Source organism: Rutidosis leptorrhynchoides, chromosome 6, assembly GCF_046630445.1.
Source record: "Rutidosis leptorrhynchoides isolate AG116_Rl617_1_P2 chromosome 6, CSIRO_AGI_Rlap_v1, whole genome shotgun sequence".
Taxonomy (NCBI): Eukaryota; Viridiplantae; Streptophyta; class Magnoliopsida; order Asterales; family Asteraceae; genus Rutidosis; species Rutidosis leptorrhynchoides.
Window position 1 is genome coordinate 416,650,342 of NC_092338.1, and position 16,988 is coordinate 416,667,329.

The 16,988-nt window shown below is 36.0% G+C and overlaps 1 pseudogene; it reads left to right on the forward strand.

The window, feature by feature from the left end:
- Positions 1–413: 413 nt before the first annotated feature.
- Positions 414–4,328, forward strand: LOC139855128 (probable transcription factor PosF21; annotated as a pseudogene).
- The last annotated feature ends 12,660 nt before the right edge of the window (positions 4,329–16,988 follow it).

Consider the following 16,988-nt stretch of genomic DNA (forward strand, 5'->3'; position numbering starts at 1 on the left):
ATTGAAACGACAACATTATGTAATGGTTAATATAGATTGATTTAGGCTGCACCAAAGTTTTTAATTATTGGGCTTAGAGATTTTTGTGTGGTCCATCAAGAATTCATTCGTAGGTTGCAATCATAAATTGGGCCATTACGATTATTCTCTTGTGAACTCTACTAAACAATTAAAGTCTAATCCTATTGTTGGGATGGGCTGGTTAAGTCACTGGACACTACGAGTGCTTCGGTATAACCTATGCGAGGAAGTTGTTGACTTTGGTTAACAACGGGCTCAAGGGTTATTACTACACGTACTAATAACGAGTCAGTCATGGATGGATGATTTCAGGGCTTCTATCGATGCACTAAACGTAATATATTAGCTATGAAAATTGTATGAATAATATCGAAGGTCATTTCAACGAACGCATGAACGGACTGCTTACGCAACATCAAGTCATCAATAATGATTTCCTACGACGGAATGTCGATGGTGGAGGTAACAGAGGGGCTCTTACCATGAGGTTAACAAAGACTGAATTCCCACGTTTTAACGGAGATGATGTCAAAGGATTGGTGTATCGCAGCACCGATAAAATGGACTGCATGACTTGGTAACGTAATCAATTAAATTGATTAGTTATTTAAAATCTAACTGTATGGCTTGGTAACGTAATCAATTTGATTGGTTTAGTTATTTAAGATTAATAACATGATAAAATGGACTGAATTAATTATCAGAGAAATTTATTTGGTTTCGGTAACATAGTCAATTGAATTGGTTTAGTTGAATCGGGTTATCAATTTTTTGGGCCTGTTTAGCTCACCACCGGTAAATTTTCTAATGAAAATCATATAGTGTTTTACCAATAAAACTATTTTCCGCAGCAATGTGCGTACCATATCCCGCTCTTTTTACATGTATTATTACATTACATATGGTAACATCTTTTCATTTTTCATTTTCCCATATTCTAATAATAAATCGAAAACAAAAAAACAATTAAAATAAAATGAAGTTAAACTTTTCAAAATCAAGCAACAAAGTAAATTAAATTAAATTATCACACCATAAATAAAATTGGTGTTAGAAATAAGACGGCAAAACAATCAAAATAAAAAATCGTATTAGAAATAACCGGATAAAAAAATATTATTTTAAAAAATATATATTATTATTTTTACTTACTTTTTAACTAAGATTTCTTTCATACAAAAAAGCTACAAATAATTGAAGATGTATGCTTATACAGGATCACAAAACACAAATTAGTGAAGAAGCTTCCCATCTCATATTTGTCCATTCACTCCACATGGTTCTTGTTCGTTCTTTAGCATGTGAAAAAGGCTGTTTATTCTCATATCATCAATCAAAAGTAAGAATCTTTAATCTTGTTTCTTCATTTCCTTTCTAGGGCTTCTTTCTTTTCTACATCCCATTTACTTTTCATTATATAAATTTCAAGCTTTACTGAACTTCATTTTCAGGGTCTCATTCAAGACAAAAAATTTGGTACATTTAGGCTTCTGTACTCAACATACACACACACACACACACACATACACACACACACACACACACACACACACATATATATATATATATATATATATATATATATATATATATATATATATATATATATACACACTCTTATACGAGAGTTTGATATCCCACTTACGGATTCGTTTAGGTCTTAGTTGGAATTGGGAATTAGTACTTGTGGTGCCATTACTTAGGTTCGTGTTTGTTTAAGTAGTGAGTTTGTGGTCTGGAATATTAAGAATTTTGTTTAGTTTATGTAAATAGAAAAAGATAAGTCTTTAAATGTTGGTGCGAGTTTATTACCTCCTTCGGGCAGGATGAATTCGATTGGAAATAGTAACAATTTTGGTGTTAGACAGGAAATAATTAATCATTTTAGTAATGATATTAGTAAAATGCCCGATAACCCACCTAAGCATTCGGGTCATAGGCGTGCCCATTCGGAAATTGCGACTTTACCGGATGACATTAGCTTCGATAGTGATCTTGGTGTTGTTGGTGGGTTTAATGGTCCTTCGTTTTCTGATGAAACCGAAGAAGATTTGTTTTCTATGTATCTTGACACGGATAAGTTCAATTCATCATCTGCATCATCTGGTTTTCAAATGGGCGGTGACTTATTATCAGAATCAGAAGGTGTAATACGACAAGATGAAAGTGAGAATTTTGTTGAGAAACTGAGAGTTAGACATCAACATAGTCAGTCGATGGATGGGTCAGAAGAGATGATGTCATCAGCTGATACTAAGAAATCCATGTCAGCTGCCAAGCTGGCAGAGCTTGCTCTCGTGGATCCAAAACGTGCAAAAAGGTAACACACCATTATCAAACTAAACTAATGTTAGCAAAAAGTTTCACTTTTTGTAGTAAGTTAACTTTGGTAGAAGTTGTATTTTTTAATAGATGCATCTGAAGGTCCATGTTCCGAATTTGTAAGCATTCATGTAAATTGTTTCTTTTATTGTGTACTATTGTTAACTTAAAATTTTTTCTATTATTGCTGGTATTTTACTATAGTACCCTTTGAACCTTATGAAGAATACTATTTTGACTAGTTACTTTTGATGTTTATCGCTCATATATGTCCAAAGACCTGAAAAAACGGCCCAAACAACTTATATTATTAATTGTTATGGCCTATCTAAGTCACAAAAGTAAAACATAGTCAGTGAGTTAGATAAGATATCATAGATTTCAAGTTAGGAACAAGTGTTTTTTAAGCTTGATTTCGGCTCAATATTTATTTCGAGTTCGGTTCTTATGTGTAGATAATGTATAATAATTACTAGGTGTTTCATATATAACATGATTTACTTTTATGTCTGTATTACTAGAATATGGGCGAATAGGCAATCGGCTGCAAGGTCGAAAGAACGGAAAATGAGATACATCGGCGAGCTCGAAAGGAATGTTCAAACACTGCAAAGTGAAGCAACCTCACTCTCTGCCCAGCTCACTCTGGGCGAATAGGCAATCGGCTGCAAGGTCGAAAGAACGGAAAATGAGATACATCGGCGAGCTCGAAAGGAATGTTCAAACACTGCAAAGTGAAGCAACCTCACTCTCTGCCCAGCTCACTCTTATGCAGGTAATGTTACATCATTTATATACCGATTCTTTATGACTTATAAGTTATAACGAGTGTTAAAAAGTCGGTCGACGCGTAGATTTGGGAACTAGCCCGACACGTTTCGCAAAAAAACACCTAAAAAGTCAGTCAACGCTAAAAACTAGGGTCAAAGTAGGTCAAAGTCTGACTGAGTCGGTCAAAGATAAAGTTGGTGGAAATTTACTTTATTTTTTTGAAATTAGACGTTGTGTCCTATATCTATGTTTGAAATGTTTATGTTTCATGTTTGATATATTTATGTGTAATATATATATATATATATGTTTAAGTTATTTATTGTATAAAGTCAACGTTGGTCAACGCCCGAAACGTCCCCGACTCGACCGAATCATCCCTCGGAGGTCCCGATTGACTTGTTCCCGACTCGCGACTTTTACAACCTTGTTGGAATTGAACATATTTTCTTTTATATTTACCATCTGTTGTTTTCAGAGAGACACAAGTGGTTTGACAGCTGATAACAGTGAGTTGAAATTGCGGTTACAAACTATGGAGCAACAAGTTCACTTGCAAGACGGTTAGTTCCGTTGGAGAATCTCTTTTACCTGTTGAATTAATTCAACACTAAAAATATATTCCATTCGTTTTAAGACATTAAATAAATACAATGTTTTAATCAACAATGTTAATGTTATTATTAACGGACTACATGGGATTTTCTAACATTTGCTCACCTTAAGGTGTAATTTTTCGGCTACCAAATTAAAGTGGATAACTCAACAAAATTGACCAACTATTCTTTTGTAATAATTTCAATATTTTGTCTCCTTTGGGGATTTATTGGTTTGCAACTGATAGAGACAATGCGCATCCTTTTTCTTCATTTTCGTTTTACTTGACCGTGTCCTGTTACATAATAGCGTTAAATGAGGCACTAAAGGAGGAGACCCAACATCTGAAAGTAGGGATTGGACAGAACCTTGCAAACGGGGGGCATTTAGTAAACTTCAATGCATCATCATCATTTGGATCAAAGCAACCGCAGTTTTACCCTAACAGCAACAACGTCAGCCAGCAGCACCAGCAGGAGAGGAACACAATGTTTACAGCTCAACAATTTCTGCAACTTCAAATACAGTCCCAGAAATAGCAACACAATTTTCAACAACTGTGCCAATTCCCGTACCAACAACAGCAGCAGGAACAGCAAAGTAGCGACCTAAACTAAGTGAAGACGTAATGAGGTTTTGTTCAGATAACATGGTTGAAGGGTGGTCTTGTAGGATGTTAAAAATGCAGTGTAGTGTTTGTTTAGGTACTCACTTTTGGTGGGCTACATTTCGATGACGGTGTTGCTACCTTTCCCTGCCTATCTCATCTCATATATGTTTGGTTTTAACTGTTAAGAAATTCTTAACATCTTGTAAACTGAGAAATTTGTTTATACCTCAATAAGAATATGCAATCAATTTTAGTAGCAGATTTCAATTTTTTCATGTTTGAATTTAAAACGTGTGATGAGGTTAGCTGCATGTTTTAGGGGTGAGATTATTAAGGTAATTGGACTGTTTATGGAGGTGCATTATCTAATCGTACATTATATTACATATTTGACCAGCTTCCAAAGTATCGGGTACCACTATTTACCCTTTTTTTTTCCTTATCAGGCCTTCACAATTCATATGTTTTTTTGGCCAACTTTTTAAATTAATATCTAAGGCAAACCGTGAGGTGGTAATTGGTATAGTGGGGAGGTCAGGCAATGGGTCAAAATGTTTAAATTTTTTGACCTGCCTCGGTTGAAACAGGTTCTGTTGGTTGGCCCGAAACACCTGTTCACTCTTTTTTATATTTATGTTCATACATAATTCGTGAAATGTTAGTACGTTTATTCTATCTTTACAAAAACAATCCAAATCTTGTAATTAGAGAGTGGTTTTTAGATTGTATACTAGAACTTAACACTGGCTGACATTCGCTTACTTGTTTGACCCATTTCACCCGAATCCATTCTTGTTTATACAAGAGAAAAAGGCTACATTGCATATGACATGATTGTTTACTATAAACGCAGAGGAAACAAACACATGTGATTCTGTTGCTGATAAATGTTATGCAGGCCTCTTTCATGCCGGGTCTAGTTTTATTTGTTGCTGGTTTGACCTAAGTTATGGGTATCACCAGGGACCAGATTTGACAGCTTGGCCCTTGTTATAATCGTCTGCAACCTCGGCTCCTTGTTACCATTGCCATTTGCTACACCTTCCTGATGATAATTACAGTGACATCAAACCTAATGAATATATTGATATCGAGTTGAAATCTGGTAATTTAATATTTATATAACCGTAGTTGAGATGGAGAGTGGAGCAGTAAATGTAAATATCAGATGCTACATTTTGAATGAACTTCCAGTAGAAATCAATTCTACATACTTTAAAGGAGTTTTTTTTTGTGTTTGTTGCTTTGATCCCTTATAATAAAACGTAATTACAAAAATAGTTATCATCGAGTATAATTATGTCTAGCTATATCAATGCAAGGGTAAACAGGTTTCAGTGACTCGATTATACTCGCTGTACACAGAAACCAAACCAGGTACTAGTTCAAGTCAAGAAAAAGGTTGACCACAAGATTCATATTGAGATCAAGAAACAAACCTTAACGAGGAATATCAACATTTACTCACATCATATATATTGAAAGCCTCTCATAATTAATAAATATAATATCTTTTGCTATTGATGTGGCAGTTCAATCAAAGGGCCCTACTATCAAAGCGCAAACTCTGAGCATGCATTCAAGAGAAGAAGGGCATTCCTCCCCTTTATCTGATGAAGTATGAACTGCTAATAATATTCTTAAAAAGCTATATGCTTTTGTGTTGTACACATATCCCTGATCTTGGTACAAGTTAATCATTAGCCCTGTGAATGTCTTACCCATTGGTCAAAACTCATATATACTAATTAACACGCTGTTGATGGATGTAACTCGAAATGGGTAGATATGCCACAGTTCCACAATATACAACGATGGCAAGTGTTTTTTCCTTATTTTTAGTACGAATATATATATCATGCTCACGCTGCCTACTTTCAATGTGTGTTTATGGATACCGAAAAACAGAATTTGGGAGATAGGCCCAGAACTGAAGATGAATAAAAAATGACCCAAAAACTACAATGTCGCTCTTTAAGACTTCCCGATGATACCCGAGCAATGAAGGTAACAAGATTAGTATACACCACGTAGGAGTTTCAGGTTTAGCTCTAGCATTCAATGGTGTTCTTAAACTATGGAAATGGAAGAAATCTGACTCCAATTCAGCTATGATGGTATTTGCTATTTTGCTATGATTCATTATTTTTAACCATAATATTAATATATAAACTAAATGCTTCGTCTTTATTCTTACTCTACTTGTTTAGGCAAGTGCTAGCGTGACCACAAATGGATGACAAATGATGTTATGGAACATTCAAGTGCGTGCTTGGCAGTGACAATAAAGGACACATTTGCTTTGGCTGCTTCAGGTGGTACGCTTTCTTTGGTCAATTTGGATACATTTAAGATTATTTTTTTTTTTATATCTATACCAACTTATTCGATCTAACATACATCCGTAGTTTTTTGCAAACAACTACAATGCCACCACCTGCAGAAACATGTGTGGCAGTCCAGAGAACACTATTGTCGTAGGAATGAAAGACTCGACTATCTAGATATTAAATGATCGAAAGTGGGAGGTGGTGTTTTCTTCTACCCTAATCGAGACCATGTACATTCGTTCATGTGATAAAATGACGTAATTGTATATTATTAATTTGACCCGGTCGTAACCAAACTTAAAGGCCATCATAAACGTATAACATGCCTAGCCTTCTCGAATGCTCTTAATTTGATAGTTTCTTATGGTGCTAGTTCTCGGGCGATATTTCCATATTATCTTGAGTTGACAACAAATAAGTGTATTATAGTTATGTGTTTTATTGAGATAACCCTAAGAAATATGTGTTTATGCAGGTGTGTGTGGAGCACAAATGGCTGGGAGATGCGAGTAAGTATGCTATTGCAATCCAAACTTCCAGAGGGTCGTGTTGGTGCTCCGTTTGCTAATACGGTTGTAGAATTCTACCAAGATCAGTTGCATTTGTTAGGAGTTCATGAAAATCGAATTTTCATTTTCGAGTCACCTAAACTGTTATTCTTGGTTAAGGTTCGTTTCTTGATCTCAAAATGAAACTCGTGGTTAATCTTTTTCGTGACTTGAACTAGTACATGCTTTTTCAGTGTATAAATATGACTTATCATTGTTACTTTATATATCGATACTTTAGCTGGCCTCGCGAAAAGCTACTAGTCGGATAACACATGCAACTTATCCATGTGATAGCCAATTGGTGTATGTCACTCACGAGGATGGTATCATCCATATCCTAGCCGCACCGTTACTCAGCTCGTGTTGTCCGATTAGTCCTACTGCCTATCTTTCTTCAAATATTATAATAATAATATTTTTTATTTTTGGTATACATCCTACTTGTTCTAATATATGTTATCTTGCCACAACCCAAGGGTGTATTAGGTGTGACAACATACCAAACTAGAAACGAATGTGAAGAAAGATACGAAGTAGCACTGATCTGACAACACGATCTCAGTGAGGATGCGATTAGGATATCAATGCTACCATCCTCATGATATAAATTTATTAGTTATCATATGAAAAAGTAGCATGTGTTATTCGACCACTAGCTCCTCGAGAGGCCAACTAAAGCATCGACATAAAAATGAACTTTGCGAAGTCACAATTGTACACATCAAGTCAAGAAAAAGATTGACCACGAGATTCATTTTGAGATCAGAAACGAACATGCATCGCTGTTTAAATTCAATAAAACGGACACAACTACAATACACTTCTAATTTTGTCTGCCCAAGATAATATGTGGAAACATCACCTAAAAAGACAACCATTTAGAACATTACAGAAGGCTAGGCTTGTTATTCGTTCATGATGGCCTTTTAAGTTTCTTTTCGACCTGGTCAAATTAATACTAATAAACAATTACGTCGTTTTATCACATGAACGCTTGTACTCTAATTTAGGTTTCAATTAGGGTAGAAGAAAAAACCACCTCGCCCTTGCGGGATAATGGAGTTATCCACGACTACGACAATACTTTTGTCATCTCGTGGATGAAATGCTAGACACGTCGCTGCAGGGGTGGGCTTGACTGACTGACTCTAGTTATTGAGTCAATAGCAAGCGTCGATTTATTGGCGACTTGACTGACTCTTAAAGCCTAAATTAAATTTCAGGCATGATTTAAAACCCATGGAAATTTGATTTTACCATTTTCATGGCGTCTCAATTTTATTTTTTTTTAAACTTTTTCCTACTTATTGGCCGGAGGTCCACTCGGAAGCAATCTCTCTATCCGTCGAATAGAGAGAGGGATGATTTTCTCATCTTTTGAGAGTGTTTTCACTCTAGGTGGACAAATGACTTGACTTTATTCTCGGATAGGGGAAGGATTGTCTACATCTCACCTCCCCCATACACCACTTATGTGGTATTGGGTTTTGTTGTTGTTGTTGTCGCTGCAGGGGTGGGTGGTGTGTGGGTGGTTGGGGGGTGTGCATGATTGTAATTGCCTGCAAAAAATGACAACCTTAAGTAAATGTATGTTACTCGAATAATTTGGCATAAATACAAGAACATATTTAAAAAAATTACCAAATGTGTTCATATTGAATAAGGAAATCTAGCCACCTGAAGCAAATATGAACAAGGAAATCTGCCACTTGAAGCAAACACGGCAAAAGTGTCCTTCAACATTGCCAAGCACGCAGTGGAATGTTCAGGGTTAGTATCCCTAAAATCATTTGTAATCGATATACGTGTCAGCTAGCACTTGCCTAAACAAGTCGAATAAGAATAATTACCAATCATTAAGTTAAAATCAAAAATTAAAAATGACGAATCAAAGGAAATACCGCTACAATCGAATTAGAACCAGTTTCCTGCCATTTCCATAGTTTATTAACGCCATTGGGTGCTAGAGCTAAAACCGCAACTCCTGAATTAGTGCTCCTGAATTAGTGTATAGTGCATACTAGTCTTGTCATCTGACTACCTTGACTCCACTAGAAGCATATCTTGGGGTGGCCAGGAAAATTATCAGAAACCGTCACGAGATAACCCTGTTAGGCCACATACATAAGAGTAGAATTATTCCCCTCCTGAAAAAAAACGTTATCCATTTACCCATTAGCTCCACCATGTGTTCATATTTGTTAAAATATTAAATTAAACACATCACAACACTAACCAAACACTTGTTGGATATGTGTTGTCCTGAAGTCTTAAGGAGCAACATTGTAGTGCATCGGTTATGTTCAATAATATATACATTCTATATACATTCTATTTTATCAAGAGGACATTCCTCTGCAATTCTGGGCCTATCTACCAAATTTCGATTTTTGGTATTCTATAAACACACACAGTGAAGGTAGGCATCATGAGCATAACTTTATTTTAAAATATATACCTTCATACACCTAAAAAAGACTTACCGACATTTGCAAGCGTGGCATTGTGGTAACTCCATCAATTTTCCTCGGTCCAACACTAAATGCAGTCATGACACTAATCTGTACACATGCCTTTCAACTTCACAAACAATTTGATTGTTGAAGTCAGGGATATGTTGGCGTTAACTCACAACACAAGAGCATATAGTTAAAGTCATTTTTTAAGAAAATTGAATATTAGTATTCAAAGGAAGATTAACTAAACATCGCTAGAATGTAGTACGCCTTTTCTTCTAGAAAACTAGTATTAAAAAAAGAAAGTAATGTAGACATATATGGTATGAAGTAAGCCTGTCTCTTTAAAAAATTTAATTATAGGTCGATGGAATAATGTAAACCCAACCCATCAATATGACTTTCAATTGCAAGTAAAATTTACACATGTGTTGGAGGTACCTAAAGTATACAAAGCAGTTCGAGCAATTAATATGAACTTCATCAGATACGGGCAAGAATGTCCTTGTTCTCTTCAATGCACGCTCAGAATCAGCACTTTGATGGTCTAAAGCTGGATTGTTGGTAGGCGAAGTCCTAGGGTGCTTTAATTGAACTGCCGAATCTGTAGCAAAAGATACTATATTATTAATTACGAGCAAAGAAAAAACTTTCAATATGTATGAAGTGAGTAAATGTGTAAGAACATGTGAATAAAAAACATGAATAGGCATGTTATTATTCTCAATAATGCTCATAACAAGTGTTTTCACTTACAGAATCAGCACCCAAAGGTGGAAAGCATGTAGGTTTTGGTACAGCACCCATAAATGGAATAGTAACATGGGATGGTGCTTGTGCATCGTTTAGCTGCGACTGTCTGTAAGAGTGATCGACAAACATGGCTTATATATCAACTTAATCAGATTTTCACACACAGATGATGCCAGTTCAAACTACTACAACCAGAACTAATTATTAAAAACATGCCTTGCATTTGAACAACAAAAGCCTGACGTCCACATAATACAACACTTTGATTAAAGAATGTTCTCGGCATAGACAAATGACGAATCTATTCAAGTGCAGATAAGGTCACCTGACCCCTAGGATCTCCAACAAAATTTAGTATTCATTTTATGTAGATTTCATGTAATTAAACTTGATTTTGTTACTTAACTTCATTCTAGCTCTCTATTTAGGATATAATGGTAAAGAAACATGAAAAAGGGTAAAAACGATTCAAGTTCATGTTGTGAATTTATGGAGTAGAATTAAGTTGAAAGTAGGAACGTGGTTAGTTTAAGTTACAAGGACGATTCAAAATACCTATATGGCCCAAAATATTATACAGAGTATATTACAACTACAATCCATCTTTTTTGTTTACATATTTATTTTAGCGCTAAACTATATGAACTTTCTGTTAGTGCATATTTTGTAATCCCTAGTTCCATGAACTTTAACGTTTTATTCGATCATGTTGTAACCTGTAATATTGTTAAACGTTGATTGTCGATGTGTTATTTTATATTTGTAAACGTTTAAATATAATTCGTAATATTACTCGACAGTCGGCCGACTGACATGGTCAGTCGACCGACTGTCATTCTCTGTCGACCGACTGTCATTCACTGTCGACCGACATAGGAAGTGAGGTATTTAAGCCAAATTAATCTTCATTAATTTGGTTAACAACTCAGCACATCACACACACACGAAAAACACTTCTTGGTCGAGTCTCTCTCAATCTTCATGTCCAAATACCACAGAATGTCAGTCTAGGCTTCGTGTTTATCAAGATCTAGTCTTGGTTTGACTTGTACGAACCCGAAAACCCATAGATATTCGTTTAAGCTCTTTCTATTGTTATTCCGCCTCTAGATCGTGTTAGGTTGATTCTAAGATCCTCTCTCTCAGCGTCTACAAAGTGGTATCAGAGCTTCCTCTTAGACATTTTGATGATCAAGTTAATTAATTACATTAACATATTGCTATGTTAGATTCAATCATTGACTTAGACATCATTTGAGATCGCACGATTTATTAGGTAGTCAATTGAGCACAAGTCTATTGACGCTTTCCGTTACCACAAGCACATACGATAGGTCTAATTGAACAGGAAGATTCTCATAGTAATTTTGGAATATCCCTGTCAGCCATTAGCTTCTATCGTAACGTATACTTTTCAATTCATATGATTCTGATGGATCTCATAGTATATTCAATATTCTATCAATCGTGCAATCAACCAACTGCTATCAATCTCATTCCTTCTTTATTATTAAAGTTATTGGAGGAAACGGAATGAAAGACGTAGCTTTCTTAATAAGTGAGAATTCAGAATATCTCTCTGAAAACATCTTTCGCTGTCTAGGCCTTAATGGGTACAGTCCCATATCACAGACAATGATAATAAGTCCAATAGAATGGTTTTGTTGAAGTATGAATGATTTAAGTTCTTCTTGGTAATCTTCACACTCATTTGTATTCTTGCAAAGACTTCTCTTCTTGATTTCATCATTATCTTAACTTTGATATTTTCATCTTCCATGATTTCACTTTTGTTTTCATGATATAATAACTTGATATGCAATGTGCCTTTTTTTTTTTTTTTTTTTTTAAAACAACACATTGCAGTCTTGACTTTGATTTAGTTCTCGAATTGACTTCCTTGCAATGAAGATCTCTTTTCTTCATTTGTGTATCAATTAACTTAAATCATTCATTCATGGACTGTCTGTAATATAGAACCACACTTTTCAACCCGTTCACAGGAAAGACACTCTTATTGAGATAAACTTACTATTTTGGAGTTTAGGTATGATTCAAGAATTAAAGTTTGATAGAAGTCGGTATGCATAGTCAATTAGAACATTTTCAACGCTTATTGATCGCTTGAATATCCCAATTAGTCGTGAGACTCAATGGTGCAGCAATTTGGAATTTGCTTGGGGATATTCTACATCATGTGTTTCTAGATTATACGTCGTGATAGGGGATACCCTCACCTTTTGTTGATTTCCTCAACAATTTTCTTTAAAGTATGCACCTGTGGTAATTAAGTGACTACCCTCAACCGCTGTAAACCTTTCCATGAGTTCCTTATCAAGATATTTACATGATTGTGATTATGATCATCTCATTCTATGATTAAGTCCGTATCCCATTTTTATATAGATCAAACTCGTTTTTTTTTTTATATTCTGAATATCTGATGTTGCATTCATTACTCCCCCTAAAATACTAAAAATCTAAAATCTTTTTGGTTTTTGGATTTTAAACACACAGAAACAATCAGAAAGAAAAGAAATATAACCACACAGTATATACAGCTATGCAAGCAGAACACATAAAATGAAGTTACTCGTTGGTCTCTTCGTCAGGAACGACATCTGACAATATTTTGACACTTAACTCAGTTAACAAGAAATCAAAACGCGGTTTATCAAAAGCTTTTGTGAAAAGATCAGCCCTTTGCGTAGTTGTGCCAATTTGGATAACATCAATTAGCCTTTTCTCATAACAGTCTCGAATAAAATGATATTTAATCCCTATGTGTTTGGTCTTAGAGTGATTCACAGGATTTTTCGTAACAGCTATGGCAGCAGTATTATCAACAAAAATAGGGGTGTTAGAAATATGCAAACCGTAGTCACGAAGCTGCTGTTGTATCCACACAACCTGAGATGCACAGCTTGCTGCAGCAATGTATTCAGCTTCACAAGTGGACAAGGCCACTGCTGTCTGCTTCTTGCACTGCCATGTAACTAGTCTGATTCCAAGGAATTGACAACCTCCTGATGTTGACTTAAAATCTTTCTTGCATCCACCATAGTCGGAATCACTATAAGCCGTCAGTACAAAATCATTATCACAGGGATACCATAGGCCCAAATTCGGAGTTTGCTTTAAATAACGCATAATCTTTTTCACCACAAGCAAATGATGTACATTCGGATTTGCTTGATAGCGAGCACATAAACAAACTGCGAACATGATATCAGGGCGAGACGCTGTTGGATACATCAACGAACCAATGATGGCTCTATATAAGGTTTGATCAACCTTATCACCTTCCTTATCCGGTGTAATCCCGTGATTCACCGATAGCGGCGTCCTTGCAGGACGCTCATCTTCCATTTTGAATCTTTTCAGAATATCTGATACATATTTTGTCTGATGTAAAAAGATACCCTGATTTGTTTGTACAACCTGAATACCAAGGAAGAATTTGATAGTTCCCATTGAACTCATCTTGAACCGTTTCTGCATTACCTCCTCAAAATCATCCACCATCGTCTTATCTGTAGATCCAAAGATAATATCATCCATGTACACCTGTACTAGCATTATATGCTTGCCCTTTTCTTTGATGAAAAGTGTCTGATCGATGACACCTCTTCTGAAACCATTATCAATCATATAGTTGGACAACGTACCATACCACGCTCTTGGAGCTTGATGAAGCCCATACAGTGCTTTTTCTAGACGATATACCTTTTCTGGAGAGTGTGGATCTGTAAAACCCGGTGGTTGTTTAACAAACACGGTCTCATTGAGAGTCCCGTACAAAAAGGCGCTTTTGACATCCATTTGATAGACCTTGAAGCCTTTAAAAGATGCGAATGCCAAAAATATTCGAATTGCCTCAAGTCTAGCCACTGGTGCAAATACTTCATCATAATCTATATCAGGGATCTGCTGATATCCCTTCACAACCAATCTAGCTTTATTTCAAATTACAATACCTTGCTCGTCTTTTTTATTCTTCCATACCCATCGAAGCCCATAAGGTTTGCAATCATGAGGCGGAGTCACTAGTTTTCATACTCCTAAATGCTTGAATTGCAAAAGCTCTTCTTGCATGGCATTTACCCAATCATCATAAAGAAGAGCTTCCTCAACAGAATTTGGTTCAATTTGACACACAAAGCATGAATATGCATGTAAGAAGAGTTTGCCTGACCTATTTAGTGAAGAATAGAAAGCTTGCATAACATTCTCAGTTGAAGCTTTCTGATTTTCAGACGTTGAGGCATCATTTGATGGTGCTCCAGAAACTCCTTTCGAATCAACAATAAAATCATCTAAGTGTCGAGGTAGGACAACTGTTCGTGATGATCTACGAACACCTTCAGGTTCTGGTTGTTCTTCCTGAACTTCTACATTTTGTGGCAGATTATGAACACTTTCGCCACTGTCTATAGGTTGTGACTCCTCTTCAGAATCAGATCCATCATAAGATGGATCATCTTGATAATCACCGGATTCTTCATCATCTTGAACAAGTTGTTGTTGCGGCACTGGGTGATGTTGTGGTGCTGTTTGAGATTTCGGAACCATTTGTGATGGAGACGTCTGCATTTCATTCAGTAATCTTGCAATAACTTCATCATCAGTAGCAACAGACGGAAGACCAAAAGAATCAAACAAATTTTCATAATCAAACTGCCATGAAAAACCTTTCCCAGCAGGAATAGCAGCATTTCTTTGAACATCTACTTCGAAATGTTCTTTAACACGTTTAGATACAGTGTTGAAAACTCTTTTGTTTGGATTCCCATAACCAAGAAATATACCAGGAACAGCCTTAGGATTAAATTTTCCTCCAGTATCTCGTATCATGATTGAACACGGTGCACCAAAGGGTTCGAAATGTTTAATGTTAGGCTTCCTTTTATGTAGCAATTCATAGCAAGTCTTTCCATGTCTCTTGACTACTAACAATCGGTTCATTATATAACATGCTGTAGCCACAGCTTCACTCCAGAAGTTAACTGGTAAACTTGAGTCGGCTAACATAGTTCTCGCAGTTTCAATTAACGTTCTGTTACGTCTTTCAGCAACACCATTTGATTGAGGAGTATAAGCTGGACTGAACTGTTGTTGAATGCCTTTCTCATTGCAGAAACTCTCCATCTGCTGATTCTTGAATTCAGTACCATTATCTGTTCGAGTCTTCCTAACCTTTAACTTGTACAAAGATTCCAGCTTCAAAAACAACAACTTTATATTGTCAAACGTGTCAGACTTCTTCTTTAACATCACTACCCAAGAGTATCGTGAGTATTCATCAGTCACTACCAAACAATATGAATCTCCAGAGATGCTTGTTCGATTAATCGGACCAAAGAGATCCATATGTAACAACTCTAGAGGAACAACAATTGAATGATGTTTCTTTGTTGCATGTGACTTTTTAGTCTGTTTCCCTTTCTTACACGGAAGACATCCTTCAGGAATTTGAAAACTCTTAACATTTACTCCCTCAATCATATTATTATGAACAAGATTGTTCATCTTTCTCAAGCTCAAATGACCCATACGCTTGTGCCATGAAATTGATTCTTGTTCTGTAGCTTTGGATATGAAAGCTTGATGACCTGTTGCAGCTTTAACATGGGCTGTTGACATATCTAAAATATACAAATCTTTATTTCTGGGAGCTGTCATAAGAATCATCTCTTCCGGTATTACATACTCTTTCTTCAAAATGTAGCATCTTTGATCATCAAAGGCAACCTTATGCTTTTTATCTGCTACTTGCGAAACTGACAGCAGATTATTTGACATCTGCTTCACAAAATTCACTTTATCAAAACTAACATTAGCATTAGCAATCACACCCTGAGCTGTAATAAAACCTCCTTCATCTCCTGCAAAAGAAACAGATCCTCCATTTACTGATTTGACATTAGAAAGTAAGGACATATTTCCTGTCATGTGCCGGGACGCCCCACTATCAACAATCCAGGTATTTCTACTCGGATCGTAGGCGACCTGCACAACAAGAAAAGAAGTTAGTTTGAGATGGACACCCATGCCCGAATGGCAGTGGGTTTCCCATCGACACCAATAACTTGCACATCCATCCATTGACCCTTTGATCCCGATGGATCATTGGACTTGTCAACAACCTTTGTCTCGGTTTTAGGCTTCCAAACGGTACGTTTACCAACAGATTTCTCATAATAGTCATTCGTTTGAAAAATTTTATTCACACCTGACTGTACCCTTGTGGATGAATTAGCAATAGAATTTGACTTTGGTTTATAAAAACCTTTTGAACTATTACTTGAAGTACCTATGGAACTGGAACTAGAAGCATAGTGTGTAGTTTTCTTTTCAGTGTCAGATTTTCTTTTTGGTGTTTTCCAACGCTGTTGACAGTTAACAGCACAGTGACCCTTTTTTCCACATTTATTACAGTTTTGAGTTTCTTTTGTACGTGTTTTTGAACTCAGATTCTTATTGGGAAAAGACTGTTTCATGGGTGGCATAGGCTTCTCAACATGATGTTTCAAGCCTGGTCGACGGTTAGGATGCACATATTTAGGCACATTGTTAG